The 14,507-nt window shown below is 49.4% G+C and overlaps 1 protein-coding gene across 15 annotated transcripts in view; it reads right to left on the bottom strand.

The window, feature by feature from the left end:
- The window catches only part of MBNL1 (muscleblind like splicing regulator 1), a 111,803-nt gene that overhangs the window by 59,647 nt on the left and 37,649 nt on the right, over positions 1-14,507 (bottom strand). The window contains exon 1 of one of the 15 annotated variants that reach the window (XM_075506739.1): positions 4,928-5,225. The exons of the other annotated variants lie outside the window; for them this stretch is intronic. The gene's annotated coding sequence lies outside the window, so the exon portion shown is untranslated. Of the gene's footprint in view, positions 1-4,927; positions 5,226-14,507 lie in introns of those variants that run through there. 15 annotated transcript variants of the gene reach the window in all.

Below are 14,507 nucleotides of genomic sequence, written 5' to 3'. Positions count from 1 at the left end.
GACACGCCAGCGCACGGCTCGAGCGTCCCGGGCCAGTGCAGGACGGGCCCAGCAGCACGGCAGGAGCGCTGCCGGACGCCGCGGCACGGCCCTGCCGACACGCAGGCGGAGGGCAAAGGGCCGGCCAGCGGGGCGCCTGGGTGAGGTTGGCCGAGCAGAGCCGGCATTGCCTTTGCAAACCTCACCCGGCGGACACCGCGCACAGCCCGTGCTCGCGGCACGATGGGCACAGGGCGGCCCTCCACAGACCAAAGGACCGGGCAGTGCCGCAGACGCCGGCCCCTTTGGGTCTCGGCTGCTGGTACCGTCCCAGCTGGACAGCCAGGGCAGGCCAGCAGCCAGGAAAGCTCTGGAAGCGGCTCCCTGGCCACGGGCGGCGCAGGACGGCGGCAGAGCCGCAGGCGAGACGGTGGGGCTCCGCAGGGGACGGAGCAGGATGGCTGAGCCAGGCGGCACTGGGTCCACCAGCCCAGCCTGTTTCTGCCCAGCTCTGGAGGGGGTCACGCGATGCCACAAGTACAGTTTTGTTTAATTTCTAATTTGTGGTGGCCAGCTACAGCTCGCCTTCACCACGCAGTAACGAAACAACACCCGAGGCACAGGCTCAGCCCAGCGTCCGGCTCCACCGCCAACACGCCGTGACATGATCCAATAATCATTAACACTGGGACACGGAAACACTAACGAACATTGAAAGTTTCAACCCATACCGATGAAGAAGTTCTTGCTCAGAGCTCTGCACTGCACTGCCTGAAGCAAGGGGAATGGCAGGAGGCTGCTGACCTGGCAGCAAAGCTGGACTCAACAGGCCCTGTATTGGTCACAGATTTTTTTTTTCATACAGCTTGGGAATATTTCCTGCACTAAGTGCTTTCCAGGCCTCACAACACTGATATTGTAGATCAATATTTTACAAAGACAAAGCTGCGTGACGGATGTATGCGCTAATTAAACCATATCTAACAAGCAGCGCTGCTGTAATCACACACTCTGTATCCCTTTTAGCTTTTACACCAGAGGTTTGGCCTTGCTCACTTTCTACATAAAACAAAACGGCAATAACTGTAAGTCACAGTGTGCAAACAAAGATAGTATCTATGCTGTCCGTACCAGTGCAGTGCAAATACAATTAAGGCTACGGGAAAGCATCACTTACTCTCAGGAGCTCTCTATCTTCTCTCTGTTAAAGCCCCTGTACAGGCTTTATTTTTAAAAATGCAACTCTTTGTTAGAGGAAATACATACATAGCACAGACCCACGCTGTCAGAAAAGTCCAATAGCTCTCACACTTGAGGAGCTGGGACTCTGTACAGCCCCAACGCTGGTAACACACGGACCACTCACCGCAGCACCGTCGCGGGGCGGGCTGGGAGCTCTCGGCACAGTCGGGGACGGTGACGGTCTGTCCCCCTCGGCTGCAGGCATGTCCCTGCACCCCCCGCCCGTTCCCAAGGAGAGGCTGTTTGCTGGCCTTGGCACGGGCCAGCAGCCCCGGTACGATTTTGAGATACACGCGTTGTTCTCGTTGGAAAGGACCCAGGTAAAAGCCCGTACATGCTCGGAAACGTGGCTGCAGGATGAATATTCAGTATCAAAGCCTTGAAAAGCTGAACTCTGTCAAAGTCATGTATTGGGAGGGAAAAAAGGCAGTGATAGCTCAGAAAAGCTTATGAAATATGTGACAATGACATTAGAGGAGCAGAAAGTACAGATAAACAGCAGAAACTGTTTTTCAGCATCTGTCTTGCAGGTCTTAGAGTGCATCTGGGCTCTGAAGGAACAAAGAGGTGAAGATTAATCTGCCCTTGCTGTTTTGCTTGCGTTGTTGAATAGAGGAGGGCAATGGACATAAATTAGTGGGAAACACAGATGGCAGGATTTATTTTTCTAAAGTTAAGTAATTATGAAATATGCCAAAATACTGCTTTGTGGTCAGAATTCCCTTTAATCATTTATTTTCACATGGGCACTGACAACTGAAATGTCCTGTCACAAAACCAAACTGTGTAGACAGAAGCAGCAGCGTTCCCCCGGACGGACGTTCAGTTCCCAGGTCCCTTCAGCGCCCGGGCTGCGGCAGCAGGCTGCCCCGGGGGCTGGGGGGTCCCACGGGGGGTCCCACCCACCAGGAGGAAGGTACAAAATCTCGAACGCAACAGTGAAAAGGGGGGGGAGCATTTGTTTTACAGAAGCAATCTTTTTGTAGCAAGTGGCATTTGTACTAATGGCAGTTTAAGTTAAGTTCGGTGTAAGACAGTTCAACAGTTCCACTACCTTTCCAGTATACACCGAGAAAAAGAAAATACAACCTCTGCAGATATTATCTGTAGTGCGTATGAGCTCAAAAACAAGCCTATGACCTGAAGACTTGAATGCTCTCGCTTGAAGTGTTCAGCCACATAGCTGGTGGGAAATTAAAAATTTTCCATGTGTGGGAGCCAAGTGAACTGATGAAACAAAAAGTAACATTCGGAAGGAAGACCAGCGTATCATGATCTCATTTGAGAAGCACTTTTTCCCTAAGTGCAGCATGTGTGAGGCAGAATCAAAGTCACACAGATGAGAGCATCGGCCTCGGGGCTGGGCTGGAGAGCTGTGTTACAGGTGTTCGCTCTTCAAGAACATAAATTCTCCTTTAATGTATTTCACACAGATCTATAAGGGAGGAAACTAATTTCTCAGTAGTAAAAGAAAATAAAAACACCATTAAATTACCTTCTTTCCCTCCACCTTTTATTAAAAAAAGTGAGACCAGATTGGCTCCAAAAGTAGTAAAACAAGAAAGAAGTGAAATAGCAAACGAGAACTTTCTACACTACAACCTCCCTGCAATAAACCAAGTTCAAGCCGAAAGCTTTGCCTACCACTGCTGCCAAGCCGTAACAGCCCCAGCGAGGTATTTCACGGGATCTGGGGATGCGCTGCTCCCAACAGCCGGTGCTGTCCCTGCGCTGCCCCGGCGCTCGCATCCCGCTCCGCTGCGGCACCTCCAAGGGCAATGGCGAAGGACAAGACACGGCTTCACCAGCACACGCCTCCCTCCTCTTCCTCCGCTCGGATGAAGCCACTTAACGTCAGGCTTCTCAGCAGTGCTGGCAAAATTAATTTTCCCACTCCAAGAACGAGGGCTGGAGCCTGTCCGCTGCTGTCACAGGAACAGGAGGAGGATGGAGAAGGGGAGGGAGAAGGAGAGATGGGACCAGAAGCCAAGACAAACAGAAAGGAGGAAGAAGGCTGGAGGGAGAACTGGCGTTGCTGCCCGTGGTTGCTCCCACCGCTGTTCCAGGCGGTGCCCCACCATGCACCAACCTCCTCCTCGGGCTTCACTGCAATGACAGCAAGATCAGAGAGCAAGGAGGACCCCAACTGCTGATGCCTTCATGCACTCCGGGACTTGCCCCATCGACAGTATGTGAACTTGTATCAGGCAGGCCCTTAAAAAGAGTTCCCCGTCCTCCAGTGAATGCTCAGCACTGACTGTTTCTGCCTGGGCATACAGGGCCCAGCGCCTCCCAGCCACCAGAGCCCTCAAAGCGACACAGCCACACCACGGCCACTGGAAATCCCTGCCTTTCTCAGCTCCCGAGGGCCAAGACATTTTTTAAACAAAGTGAAGGAGCAGAAGCTGAACTGAGTAATTTGTCAGGTGATCAAAACACAACTTCAGTCACTTAATAACATTTAACTACTTGTCATTTAAACAGAACAGAGAGAAAAGAATGAAGCAACTATGGATGGTGCTGGACAAGTAACCTTCTGCTGTACTCCAGACAGCAATAAAATCCAGCAACGCTTTCCAAATTTTAAAAATTAAATATGGGTTTATTTTTAGCAACTGCTCCTTTCAATTTGTTTAAGCACAAAGCAGAGTTTCTTAATTCACAGAAGGCCTTTCCAGCTGCTGAAGGCTCCTTTTTACGCGCAAGATCAAAGTCAATACACAAAACACAGCAGCCTGAAAAAACCTTGGAGGAGCCACCTGGCACCAGCTGCTGCAATTGCTGGAATAATCCACAGAAAGGCCAAGAATTCAAGAGACATGGGACAAAACTGCTGGCGTCTCAGGATGCCGCCCCAGTGACACACGGCCACTTTATCTCCTCGCTACAGGCAGGGTCACAGGGTGTATCACAATGATAACAACCCTCCGTCGTCCCAAACTACCGACCTCTCATCGCGAGGGAAATCCCCGTTCCCGTCCCCAGCGAGGGTGCCGGTCCGCACCCTCCTGCCCAGCGCCACACGAGCAGTGCCGCGCCGCGTTCGGAGGCCAAGGGCTGCGCGCTCCTGCTAGGCCTCGGCGGTAACGCCCTCAGCGTCACTGCCAGCTCACACCGCGCGTGTCAGAAAGGCGTCACCGCCACAGATGCCGAAAGACTGACGGCAGTTCTCTCCAGCCTCAAGCAATGTATACGGGGAACAAAATTAGGAAAACATTACTTTTCAAAAAGTTTTAAAACCAACCATCAATGTACTGCAAAAATACATGCAGCAGTAATGCCTGTCCATGTGTACAAACCAAGGAAACCCACCGCAACCAACCATAACTTTATCGGAACACATACACACAGAGACAGAAAAAAGTCAGACAGGAAAGGGACATTTCAGCTCCCGAGCCCTTCTGGAATCAGCCGTAGATAAAGTGTAAAACCAAGAAAGTAATTTTGTCAGTGTAATTTACATCATAAAGTTTAGTTTTTAAAAACTGTCACGTGAAATAAAATAGATTAATGCCAAGCTCAGCTATTTTTCAAACCAGTGCAGTTAATAAGGGAGAAGAACATACATAGAAATCAAAATCAAATTACTTTCAGGGTCTTTTTTCCCCCCTTTGAATAACAGTAGGTACATGAGACAGACTGCACAGTGAGTCTGGCCTGACGGCAGGCAGATCCAAGAGCCCGTTTGAATACTACCCTGACCTACCTGGAGCGCAGCGGGCTCGCTACGTCCGTGTTTTCCACCCGTACTGCAGTTGTTGGTTCTGTGCTATTTCAGCAGACTCGTCTGGTGGTCCCGCAGACCTCCAGCACCAAACAGCCGCGCACGGGGAGAGCTGTACTGGCGTGCTGACCTAAAAACCCAGCGTCGCCCCAAGCAGAGTCTGACTCTGAATTACAGCGGGCCACCCTCGCTGCCGGGGCACGACTCGCACGCCCGGAGCACCCAGACACGCCGCGCGGGTGCAGACCGCCGCAGGCAGCGGAGCCGGTCCTGCTCACCACACGCAGTGACCGCGTCGGCAGCTCCGGAGGGGAAGCGCGAGGGAGCACAGCAGTGCGCCGCGTCTACCCCAGCCGTGCCGGGCCAGGGGGGTAAAAACTCTTCTCCCCGTCAGCTTTCCACCAGCAAACGCCGCAGACACAGGCATGAGACACTCTTGGGCACCTGCCGATCCTGCCAAAACTTCTGGCTCCCAACGCCCGCAGTGCCTGCGGAGCTGCCGGCAGGCCATGCTCATCGAGCCCAGTCCCAGCCTACCGGGGACACTGCCTTTTCCCCAGCCTCAACTCGAAGGAAAAAGGAGATGTCCTGCAGCAGGGTGTGAAAGGAAAACACTGAGTAAGCCTTAGCTTTTGTGAATGTTTTCTTCTTCCTAAAATATTTTTTTATGCTTCAAATACTTCACTGTAAAAGTTTTCTTTACAGATTTTGCCAATCTAGGGTTTAAGACAGGTGTTTTAAAAAACTAAATAAATAGTTCATCTGTTGCATTTCCTGTACTTTACCAAGTCTTTAAGCTTTACCACTGAAAAAAAAAAATAGTCAGCAGGTGCCTAATCCTACTCAGGTCACTTGGTGTTTCCCTCGTGCCTTTGGAGGGAACAAAACTCTCTCCTTACCCCAAAGCCCTGCTTCTGTTAAGCACTTCCCCTGCCTTTCACCCCTGCGTGCTGGGGGGAGCTCCCTTTTGGTTTCCTGCACGCTAGTTAGCTGACGCCAAAAAGAAACCACGTACAAGAGAGTTTTGAAAAACAGCCTGACTTAAAAAGCTATACACGATACAGATGTATAGAAAGCCAGAAGAAAGCACTGCACTATGATTAGTAAATCATGTAACAGTTGGAATACCTCTTGCTCCCGGCATACACATTATGCCAAAACACAACACAGGTATTACAAACAACGACTGCTGATGGGTGTACACACACGCGCACGCCTGCTCCCAAGGACCGCAAGCCTGACTGCTCACAGCTCATTAATGAACACCGCCGCTCTGTGCCTGGGTGCCAAACGCTTTCATCGGAATCCACCCCCATCGCTGGAACCTCAGAGCAATTTTGATAACAGATCTACTTAAATTTCATGATCCTTTCCAGCGTTTGCCTGGATCTAAAGCCAGTCAGCTTGCACACAAATTACAAGAGAGCCGTGTTGTGTAAGCAGGGCCGGGAGGCACCTCGCAGCGCATCCCCTGCGGCGCGAGGCCGGGCTTCATCGCAGGCGGCACTGGAAGCACCGCGGCACGCGCGGCCGCCCGGGGGAAACGAAAGCTGAGCATCTCCTGAAAGCTGCTCCCGCTAGCACAGGGCCTCCGCACCGCGCACCGTTGGGTCACCGGCAGTGATCGGCCCCGACAAACCCCCTGAAGCGAGACAGCTCTAGAAGTTCACTCCTCCTGTCCCTCGCCTGCCTGCACTGAACCTTGCTTTGTGTTATTTTCTGTCATTAATCTGTGATGTTCACATACATACAGACATATAGATAATATATAGTACCTACTGAGCACTTATATACAAATAGTACACGGTGTGTACATACACATGTATGTATAGCGCAGGGTAAAACACTTCGTTGAAAGCTTTGTAACAAGTAACTTTAAACTTCCACCGTAGCCCCTTTTTCAGTGTCTAACCACTTAGGCATTTACACATCTAAAATCACCAGAAACATCTAAACAATAAATGTGAGACAAACACCGTGTAAAAATATTTTACATTGTTACAGACATTAAAAATATCTTCAGCTAATGGCCTGAAACATTAAGAGGCAGCCTCTGCTTCCCCTCATATTTTCAGTGCCTTACTTAAGTAAGCCAAATGTTAAAAGTTTCCAGCAAGGCAAAATTAGGTGCACTTTCCTCCATATTAAAAAAAATCCATCAACAAGTATTAGTTTTCTCTTCAGATATATTTAAAAACACACCAGTAACCATGCTTGCAACTAGGTACAAAAAACTGTCTTGCAAAGAGCTGGCAGAAACTGAGAAGAAATGCATTTTCTCAAGGAATTTAAGAGCCTTTCTGTATGCTGCATCCAACCAACGCATCGCCCTGAGGAGTTTAGTTCTCGACGTCTCTTGTGTTTTACTCTTTCTTCTTCTTCCCCTTCTGTCTGCTCACACTTTTAAAACAGAGTCCTTTCTCCTCTGGTACCTTTCAGGTGGTGTAACAGCATCTGACCTCCTTCAACCTCATGCCTTTTTTCTGTCTTCTGTCTCTCCTTTGAATTTCTTTCTTTGTTCTGCTTTGTCTTCTTTTCTACTTGGAGATTTAATCACCTCCTTACACATTTCATTTCTATAAGCTGAAGAAGGCCCGTGGTTGTCACCTCCTCTTCCCCTTTGACTACTTTCTTTTTTCACTTCCCTCTGATGTTCTCCATTTCCGTGCACGTTGAACGTGCCCTCCCACCGATGGCCTGCGCCATCTCACCCCCGAGCACCTTCCCCGGGACCGGGCTCAGCCCTGAGGCGAGGAGGGGCGGCTGAGCCTGGCCACCACCGCCACAGCCCATTCTCTGCTCAGGGCCTCAGCCACGGTGCGGTGGCCAAGAGGAGCCCGGCAGCGCGGGGGCCACTTTCCCGTGCCGACCACGGCCCCCGCGCAGACCCCCTGTGCCGTGCCTGTCGGAGGGGGGTAAAGCCGGGAAGCTAACAGCGCCATGATTTACCTCGGTGCAGGGGTACGCCAGCGCCGAGCCCCGCGTGGGGAGGCAGCAGTGGCGACGCTCCCCCGGCCGTGCCGGTGCCTGTCTGCGGTTTCGGTGAGGCAGCGGGCACGGCAGAGGCGGCCATGCCTCCTGCGGTTCCTGCTCGCAGCTGCAGCCGGGCTCCCGCGCCCAGGGCCAACCGTCACGGCAGCCGTGGCAGGTGCCCGGGTTCCTGCAGGAGCCCAGCCGTGGCGGGGGCCGAGCTCAGAGGTCTGTGGAGCGGGGTTAGCGATCCCCACCAAGACAAAGCCCAGAGGCGAAGGCGCCTTCGGGAGCAGGAGGACCCGTCCCACCGTTACGAGGGGTTGCCTGGCACCGACCGGCCCGAGAACATCGAACCCAGCCATCGCTACAGCCAGACGCCCTTTGGATAGCTGCAGCTTTCTGTCTGAACGGGTTTTTTTCCTCTGAGATGTGAAGTGGAAACACACAGGCAAAGAAGGGGTGAGGGGCCAGCGTGCAGCCCGCTCTGCTGATCCATTCAGCCCCGCACCGCCTCCTCCTCTCATCCCCCAGCTCTCCTCCAAAACCCAACACATGAATACGCTATCTGCTTTCACTTACAGCCAAATGTATTGTAAAAAATGAGGCAAAATGGCATTAACAATGTCCCAGTTCCTTAGCTGGCTACGATAAGGCCATTTACATAAAAATTTGAGCACCCAAACGTCTTTGTTCTTCCAGCCTTGAATTCAAACAAACCAACCAAGCCCCTCCTTACGGAACTTCCTGCAAAAACGTGCCTTTAATGTACTACAGCAAATAAAAATAGATCTAAGAAAATTGGTTTAATTTCTTATATAACAAATAGAATGAGATTAAAGAAACTTCTGGTATCAAGAAATACTTTAAAAAGGAAGGAGTAAGTGCAGTATATGCATTCAAAATCTTGCATACAGCAGCTAAAATTATGTTCTTCCTTCTATACACAGTTGTACATATTTTTAAAGAAACTACTTGTAACACATTTTGTTCATCTAAATATTCATGGCTCCCATCCTGTCAACATTTATGTACTTGTAAAAACACTTACCGGCGAGCTACTCCCGAGAGTGAAGCGAACACGGACTCCGGGCACTCGAGCGGGGCCACGCCGCTCGCTCAGCGCCAGCCGGCACCACAGAGCCCAGCGCGGACGGGGCACGGCCCGACGGAACCGGTGTGCCGAGGGCAAACGAACACCCTGCCACCGCCCGTCTGACCCGGTCCTCCACGCGGGCAGTATCGTGATGATAGTTAAATGAATATTAATGATGATTAACCACTTCATGATGTGTCTCTTCCAGATCATTTTGGTATGAGATCTTTGAGGTTATACTCAATAAAGTTTCTTTCTATTTCTCCCTTCTTTTTTTTTTTTCCTGAGTATAAAATCAAGCCATCCATAGCTCAAATAGGAGATGTGATATAAAAAAGCAGCCAGAAATTCTAGTATTCTGGACCTTAACCAGTACAACTGGCACACCTGCTTAGGAAGAGCTGTTTACTTCGACATAAAGAAGGCTTTATCAACTTATACCTGCAGTGGATAATTAAAAAAGAAACCCACCAAAACAACCCCCAGCACTTCAAGGAAGTTTTAAAACCAAATGAGAAATAATTCCCGAACCAGTTTTTTCTGCATTTTTGAAATCAGCATTTGAATTAATTATCTGCATGATTCAAAGCGTGTTTTTAAAAGTAAAATGAGCAACACTGCATACAACTTGCACTTTGGAACGCTCATCTCTATTCAAAGGAAGCAGGCATATAAAAAGCCTTAATCATTTGCAGCTACTTTAATTAATGCCTTTTAGTGGTACCAGCTATAGGAAGAGGCAGTTGCCGGCTCTGACCGCTCCCCGACGGATCTCTCGCAGCATCTCCACCAGGCTGAAGGCAACCCTCCTCTCTGAGCAGAGGGCTGCGAGGTCCTGCTCCACCGAAACGTAACTGAGGCGGCAGCCAAATGATTGCAAGAGAACACAAGCACTGTGAGACCTCTGAAGCAGGCAGAGTATATAAACCAGAGCGACTCTGTATACAATTTCAGCCCATTTCAGTCAATTTCCAGGCTTTAGGAAAGTAATGTTCCAGGAAAGCTTTAAACACAGTAATCCACGCTCTAATAAACTGAATGCAGTTGCCAAAAAGCTGGTATTTCTGCCTTCTCACAATGGCATTCTTACTTTTGCCAATTCATTTATTTTAATGACACAAGTAGCTGTACCACAAACAAAAGTCAGCTGCATCACACTGTGCAGGCATTTAAATTTTCGGTTATATATAACCACTGTGCCCTTCTCCTCACGTATGTATCTAGATATTTCTGAAAAATTATGCAGGCTATTTATATGGCTGGTCTTATTTTCCAATTGATGCAATAGCACCCATTCTTCTCTTCCTCTCTCATTCAAGTCACTAGGAAAACCACTGATTAAAAAAAAAAAAAAAAAAATTTACACGTGTTTCTACTTGTCTCCCTTCCGTTTTACTCATGATGCTTCAGACCGGCCCTCTCCCTGTGTCAGCAAATGGCCGGTTCAGTGTGCTGCACCTTGTGGGGCTGCCATTTCAGTATGTTTGAAATCCGTTTACCTGGGCTGACCGAGGCCTGCCACAACCGCTCCCGAGAGCAAGGCAATCCCTGGCCGCCCCTGGAAGCACGGGTCGAGCTGGCGGCTGCATCAGGGGCCAAGTCCAAGTCCAGAGGCCGTAATGCGGAGGGGTTCTTTCACTCCACGCCAGCTGACAGATCCCACTGCCCGGGCTGCCGGGTCGCACCGCCTGCGCTTCCGTCTTGCTCTTCCCCTCCTGCTTCCTTTCAGTCCTCAAGTAAAGTTCTTCTGCATTTTGAAAATGGTCCTTGCTTAGCGCATCCATTTCCTTATATTTAACACGTATTTTACTTGATTTGTTGCCATTAGGCTTATTTAACAATTGCATGCAGAAAAGTGGATTTCTCACCAACATTATCACACTTTTATATGCCTTTAGGTTTATTCTTCCTAAAGAGTTCAATAAGCTTCCTTGTAAATTTACCTCCCCTCAGCACAAACACTGCTCCATATATTGTGCGCTTTCACAGGGGGGAGAGCAGAAATGGCACCCACGTGTTCACTGCTCTGTTTGCACGTCAATGAAATCAACACTACGAATGTTTTCTGAACACAAAATACAACTTGTAAATAAGTTGTTACAAGGAAGTTACTGGGGGGGGGAACATTTAAATACTTCGAAACACTTTTCCAGCCATATTTTAAACTATCATCCAATCCTATATTGATACTACCTTTGCTAGTACCAGTACGAAAGTTTTACTTTCAATGCAGTGAAAAGCTGAGTTGGCTTTACAGTCTGGAGACCCTTTTAACTAGTGCTCTCAAGAGTTTATAATCATTTCCAAAAAACGCCAGTTTTAACTGAAGCTGCATGGTGCTACTGCTCTAAAAATCCCTTTTTTCCTTCTGTTCAGTCCAGCTACAGAAAAAGATTAAAATACTTAGCTCTGGTTGCAGCGTGCTTACCCTTTTGCTGCAGGTATATTTTGCCAGTTCGCAGCTCCCCGCACATTCACTTCTGCGCAACAAACGCTTGGCCCTTGGCCAAGTGAGAAGTTCCCCTGACCAACAAACCCCACCACAAGCCCCCCCAGCATCAACTGGAAATATTTAAATCACAAATTACTTCTTTTTCTATGAAACAATTCCTCGCACTCCACTATCAAAAAGAACTTTGCATTTTAAGGTACTTTACTTTGAAATAAAGCTGCCGTATACATCCATGGGTATCCGTCCATCCATTACCTGCACGCCTTCTGCAAGGGAAACATGTTACTCTGCTCCATAAAACACGGGGCGCAGCCTCAGCGTTCAATGAACAGGAGGAATAAATAACAACATAATAAATGCAAAGAACTGACTCTTCTGTTTCCTTCGAGGAGCATCTAGTTTGAGTGTGGAATCTTTAATCATTCAGTTTGCCCAATCAGGGTTTTTCCTAACTTGCCTGTATTTCTGTTCGGCTGCAATCACTGCATAAAATCCAAGTTGTCTCTTAACTCAGCTCATTGCAGGGAAGATTTTATCAGGCTTCTGGACAAGCAAGGATATGTTAATGCAAATGATCTTTTGAACGTGCTCTACCACCAGAAAGCTGAATTACAGACACAATTTACCCATCAAAAGCTGGCTCTAAACCCCGATTCCACCGTAGAAAATGGGAAGTGACAGAAGAGCGGCGCAGCCTGCCCCGCTTCAGCTCGCCCTGTCTCCAGCTGTACAACGCGCTCTGCACTCGGAGCTGCCGCACGCTGACAGCTCAATTCTGCTCGAAGAGCAGGACCAAGCGTACAGTTGTTTTTGTTCAAGTATTTGCTTCACCAATGTCAGTTTATAGTGAGTCTCAAGGTCCCAGGAAGCATTTCACAGAAGGCTATTTTCTTCTGTCTGTTGTTTGCAAAAGACTTCAGTTAAACGTGCACACTACATTAACGAACGAAGGAAAAACACGCAGTGTTCTTGACACTGCTATGCTAGCTACTACACAGAGCGAAAAATCTGCCAGGCTCCTGTGAAGTGACAAACCTCTCCATGGGCCAGTCAAGGCTGGAGAGACTTCTCTCAAAATAAACGTGCAACCTCTCCTTCGCCCAGTATAGAAGACTAGCACTGATATCGCACAGGATTTTAGGCTGAATCCCGTCAGGATAAAGAAATGGACTTCTGCAACGGATTATCAGTCTGTGCTGGCAGAGTGTAACCACTGTTATAAATTCATCATGGAACTCTGCTTGCTCACTTGCAAACTTTTACACGTGGATATTCCTTAGATTTCTCTCCAGGACGTATAAAGCACGCACTAGTTAAATTTGTTAAAATTCACTCTTGGGCCTTCTTGCAATCTTAACCTAGTAATGTTTACAATCAGCTTGTATTTGGGCTTTCAAGACTGAGGATGTTTTTAGAAGGACATACATCTAGAGGAAGGACAGGGAAAGGGAAGACAACACTGGAAAAGCTGGAAATTGAAGAAGCATTAATATTGCTAGGGACTAAAATGCCATAGGGCTTCCGATGTCCCTGAAGTTCAGCAGGTGGGTACTTCCCTTGGACAGCAACTCAACCCATCACCAGGAAATAGGAAAGAAGAGCAGAAAGCAATGACCTTTACTGCTGCAAAGGGGTGGTTACCTACTACACCGGCAGCTACCCTGGGCTGGCGTGGCTGCTCCTGGATTGTGTTTTTTTCAGTGTGTCCACAAACAAACGATCCTGCTCCCCAGGTACGCTGCAGACCCCCTTGTACCTGAGCCAACTCCTGCCCATGATCTGCCCCAGCCATAAACTGCCATCTTCCACCTCGGGTTCAACAGAGCGTTTGGTCCTACTGGTCCCGCAGGCATCTCCCCCAACGGAGGTGGCCTCAGAGGCACCCACCTCCCACGTCCCCACGGCCTCCTCTCCACGTTGTGATCCAAAATACGTCCCACAGTCCCCTCTCTACATCAGCCGCTTCCTGGCCCCCTGGGCACATAAAGACACGTGCCTTCCCGTGCAGCCAGCATGGCAGGATGGACAGTGTGCATGTACATGAAGGACAATTTCCACACTTTGCCGTTCCTCTTTTTCAAATTTAAATCTCAATCTTACCATTATTTATGTTTATATTTAAGCCTGGAAACAATCCCATTCAACTTCAGTGAAATCATGCCGACCAAAAGTAAATGGCTTTGTTTCCTCAAAAAACTGCTCCTTTCTTCCAATAGCACTCTTCCTTTTTTACTAACTCTCTGTACTATTTCGCCAAGTTAGGAATGGTCCAAAGGAATCTGGAGCCGAAGAGAGTCTTTCCAGGAACTTCATGGGACTTGAAGTGCTCTCGAGATGCAAGCTCGATCCAAACCCGCTACCCCAGCCGGCCCCTTCAAACCCTCCTGCTAAAGCACCACCGCTCTTCAGCAGCCTTTGAGCAAACTTCTACAGTATCAGCATTTTCCCATCGGAGCAGCACTAGTGTTCCCAGCATCCCGTCTCTGAAAAGCGAGAGAACTTTTCAGGATCTCCAGGGTTGAGAGCTGGTAGTCAAAGCGCATTGGGGTGCAAAAGGCTGCTGAGTTTAGCACTTTTATCAACCAGGAAGTTTACGCAGGGACTGGGGTATAAAAAAAAATGCAATCTGAGGAAACAGATCCTGTTTACCACATCAATATATCTGCTGCATCCAGGAATGCCTCAACTCACTCTGAAGCAGGGACACCACCTCTCGAGGCAGCGCCCGTGAAACGCAGCTCCGTTTCTCTGTACTGGAGCAGATCTCGGCTCCGGGCTGGGCACACAGACACCCGGGGGCAATGCCTCTGACGGCACCCATCGGTTCTGCCGTCGTGCTGCCCCTCGGGAAGCCCTGCTGCCCGCCCGCAGACGGATGACAGACCGCTCTGGGTGACCCTGCCAGCCCCTCACCCCTGCAGGGGTGGCGCGGGGCAGCTCCCAACGGGGACGCGCCGGAGCTCCCGGAGCTCCGCCGGCATTGCCTGGGTACGTGAGGCAGCGGTCCTTCGAGGTCTCCTACGCTGCTGCTACCAACGCAGCAG

Source organism: Mycteria americana, chromosome 7 (assembly GCF_035582795.1).
Source record: "Mycteria americana isolate JAX WOST 10 ecotype Jacksonville Zoo and Gardens chromosome 7, USCA_MyAme_1.0, whole genome shotgun sequence".
In the NCBI taxonomy this organism is placed as follows: domain Eukaryota; kingdom Metazoa; phylum Chordata; class Aves; order Ciconiiformes; family Ciconiidae; genus Mycteria; species Mycteria americana.
Note: the sequence above shows the minus strand (reverse complement) of the source record. Positions and strands in the feature narration are given on the sequence as shown.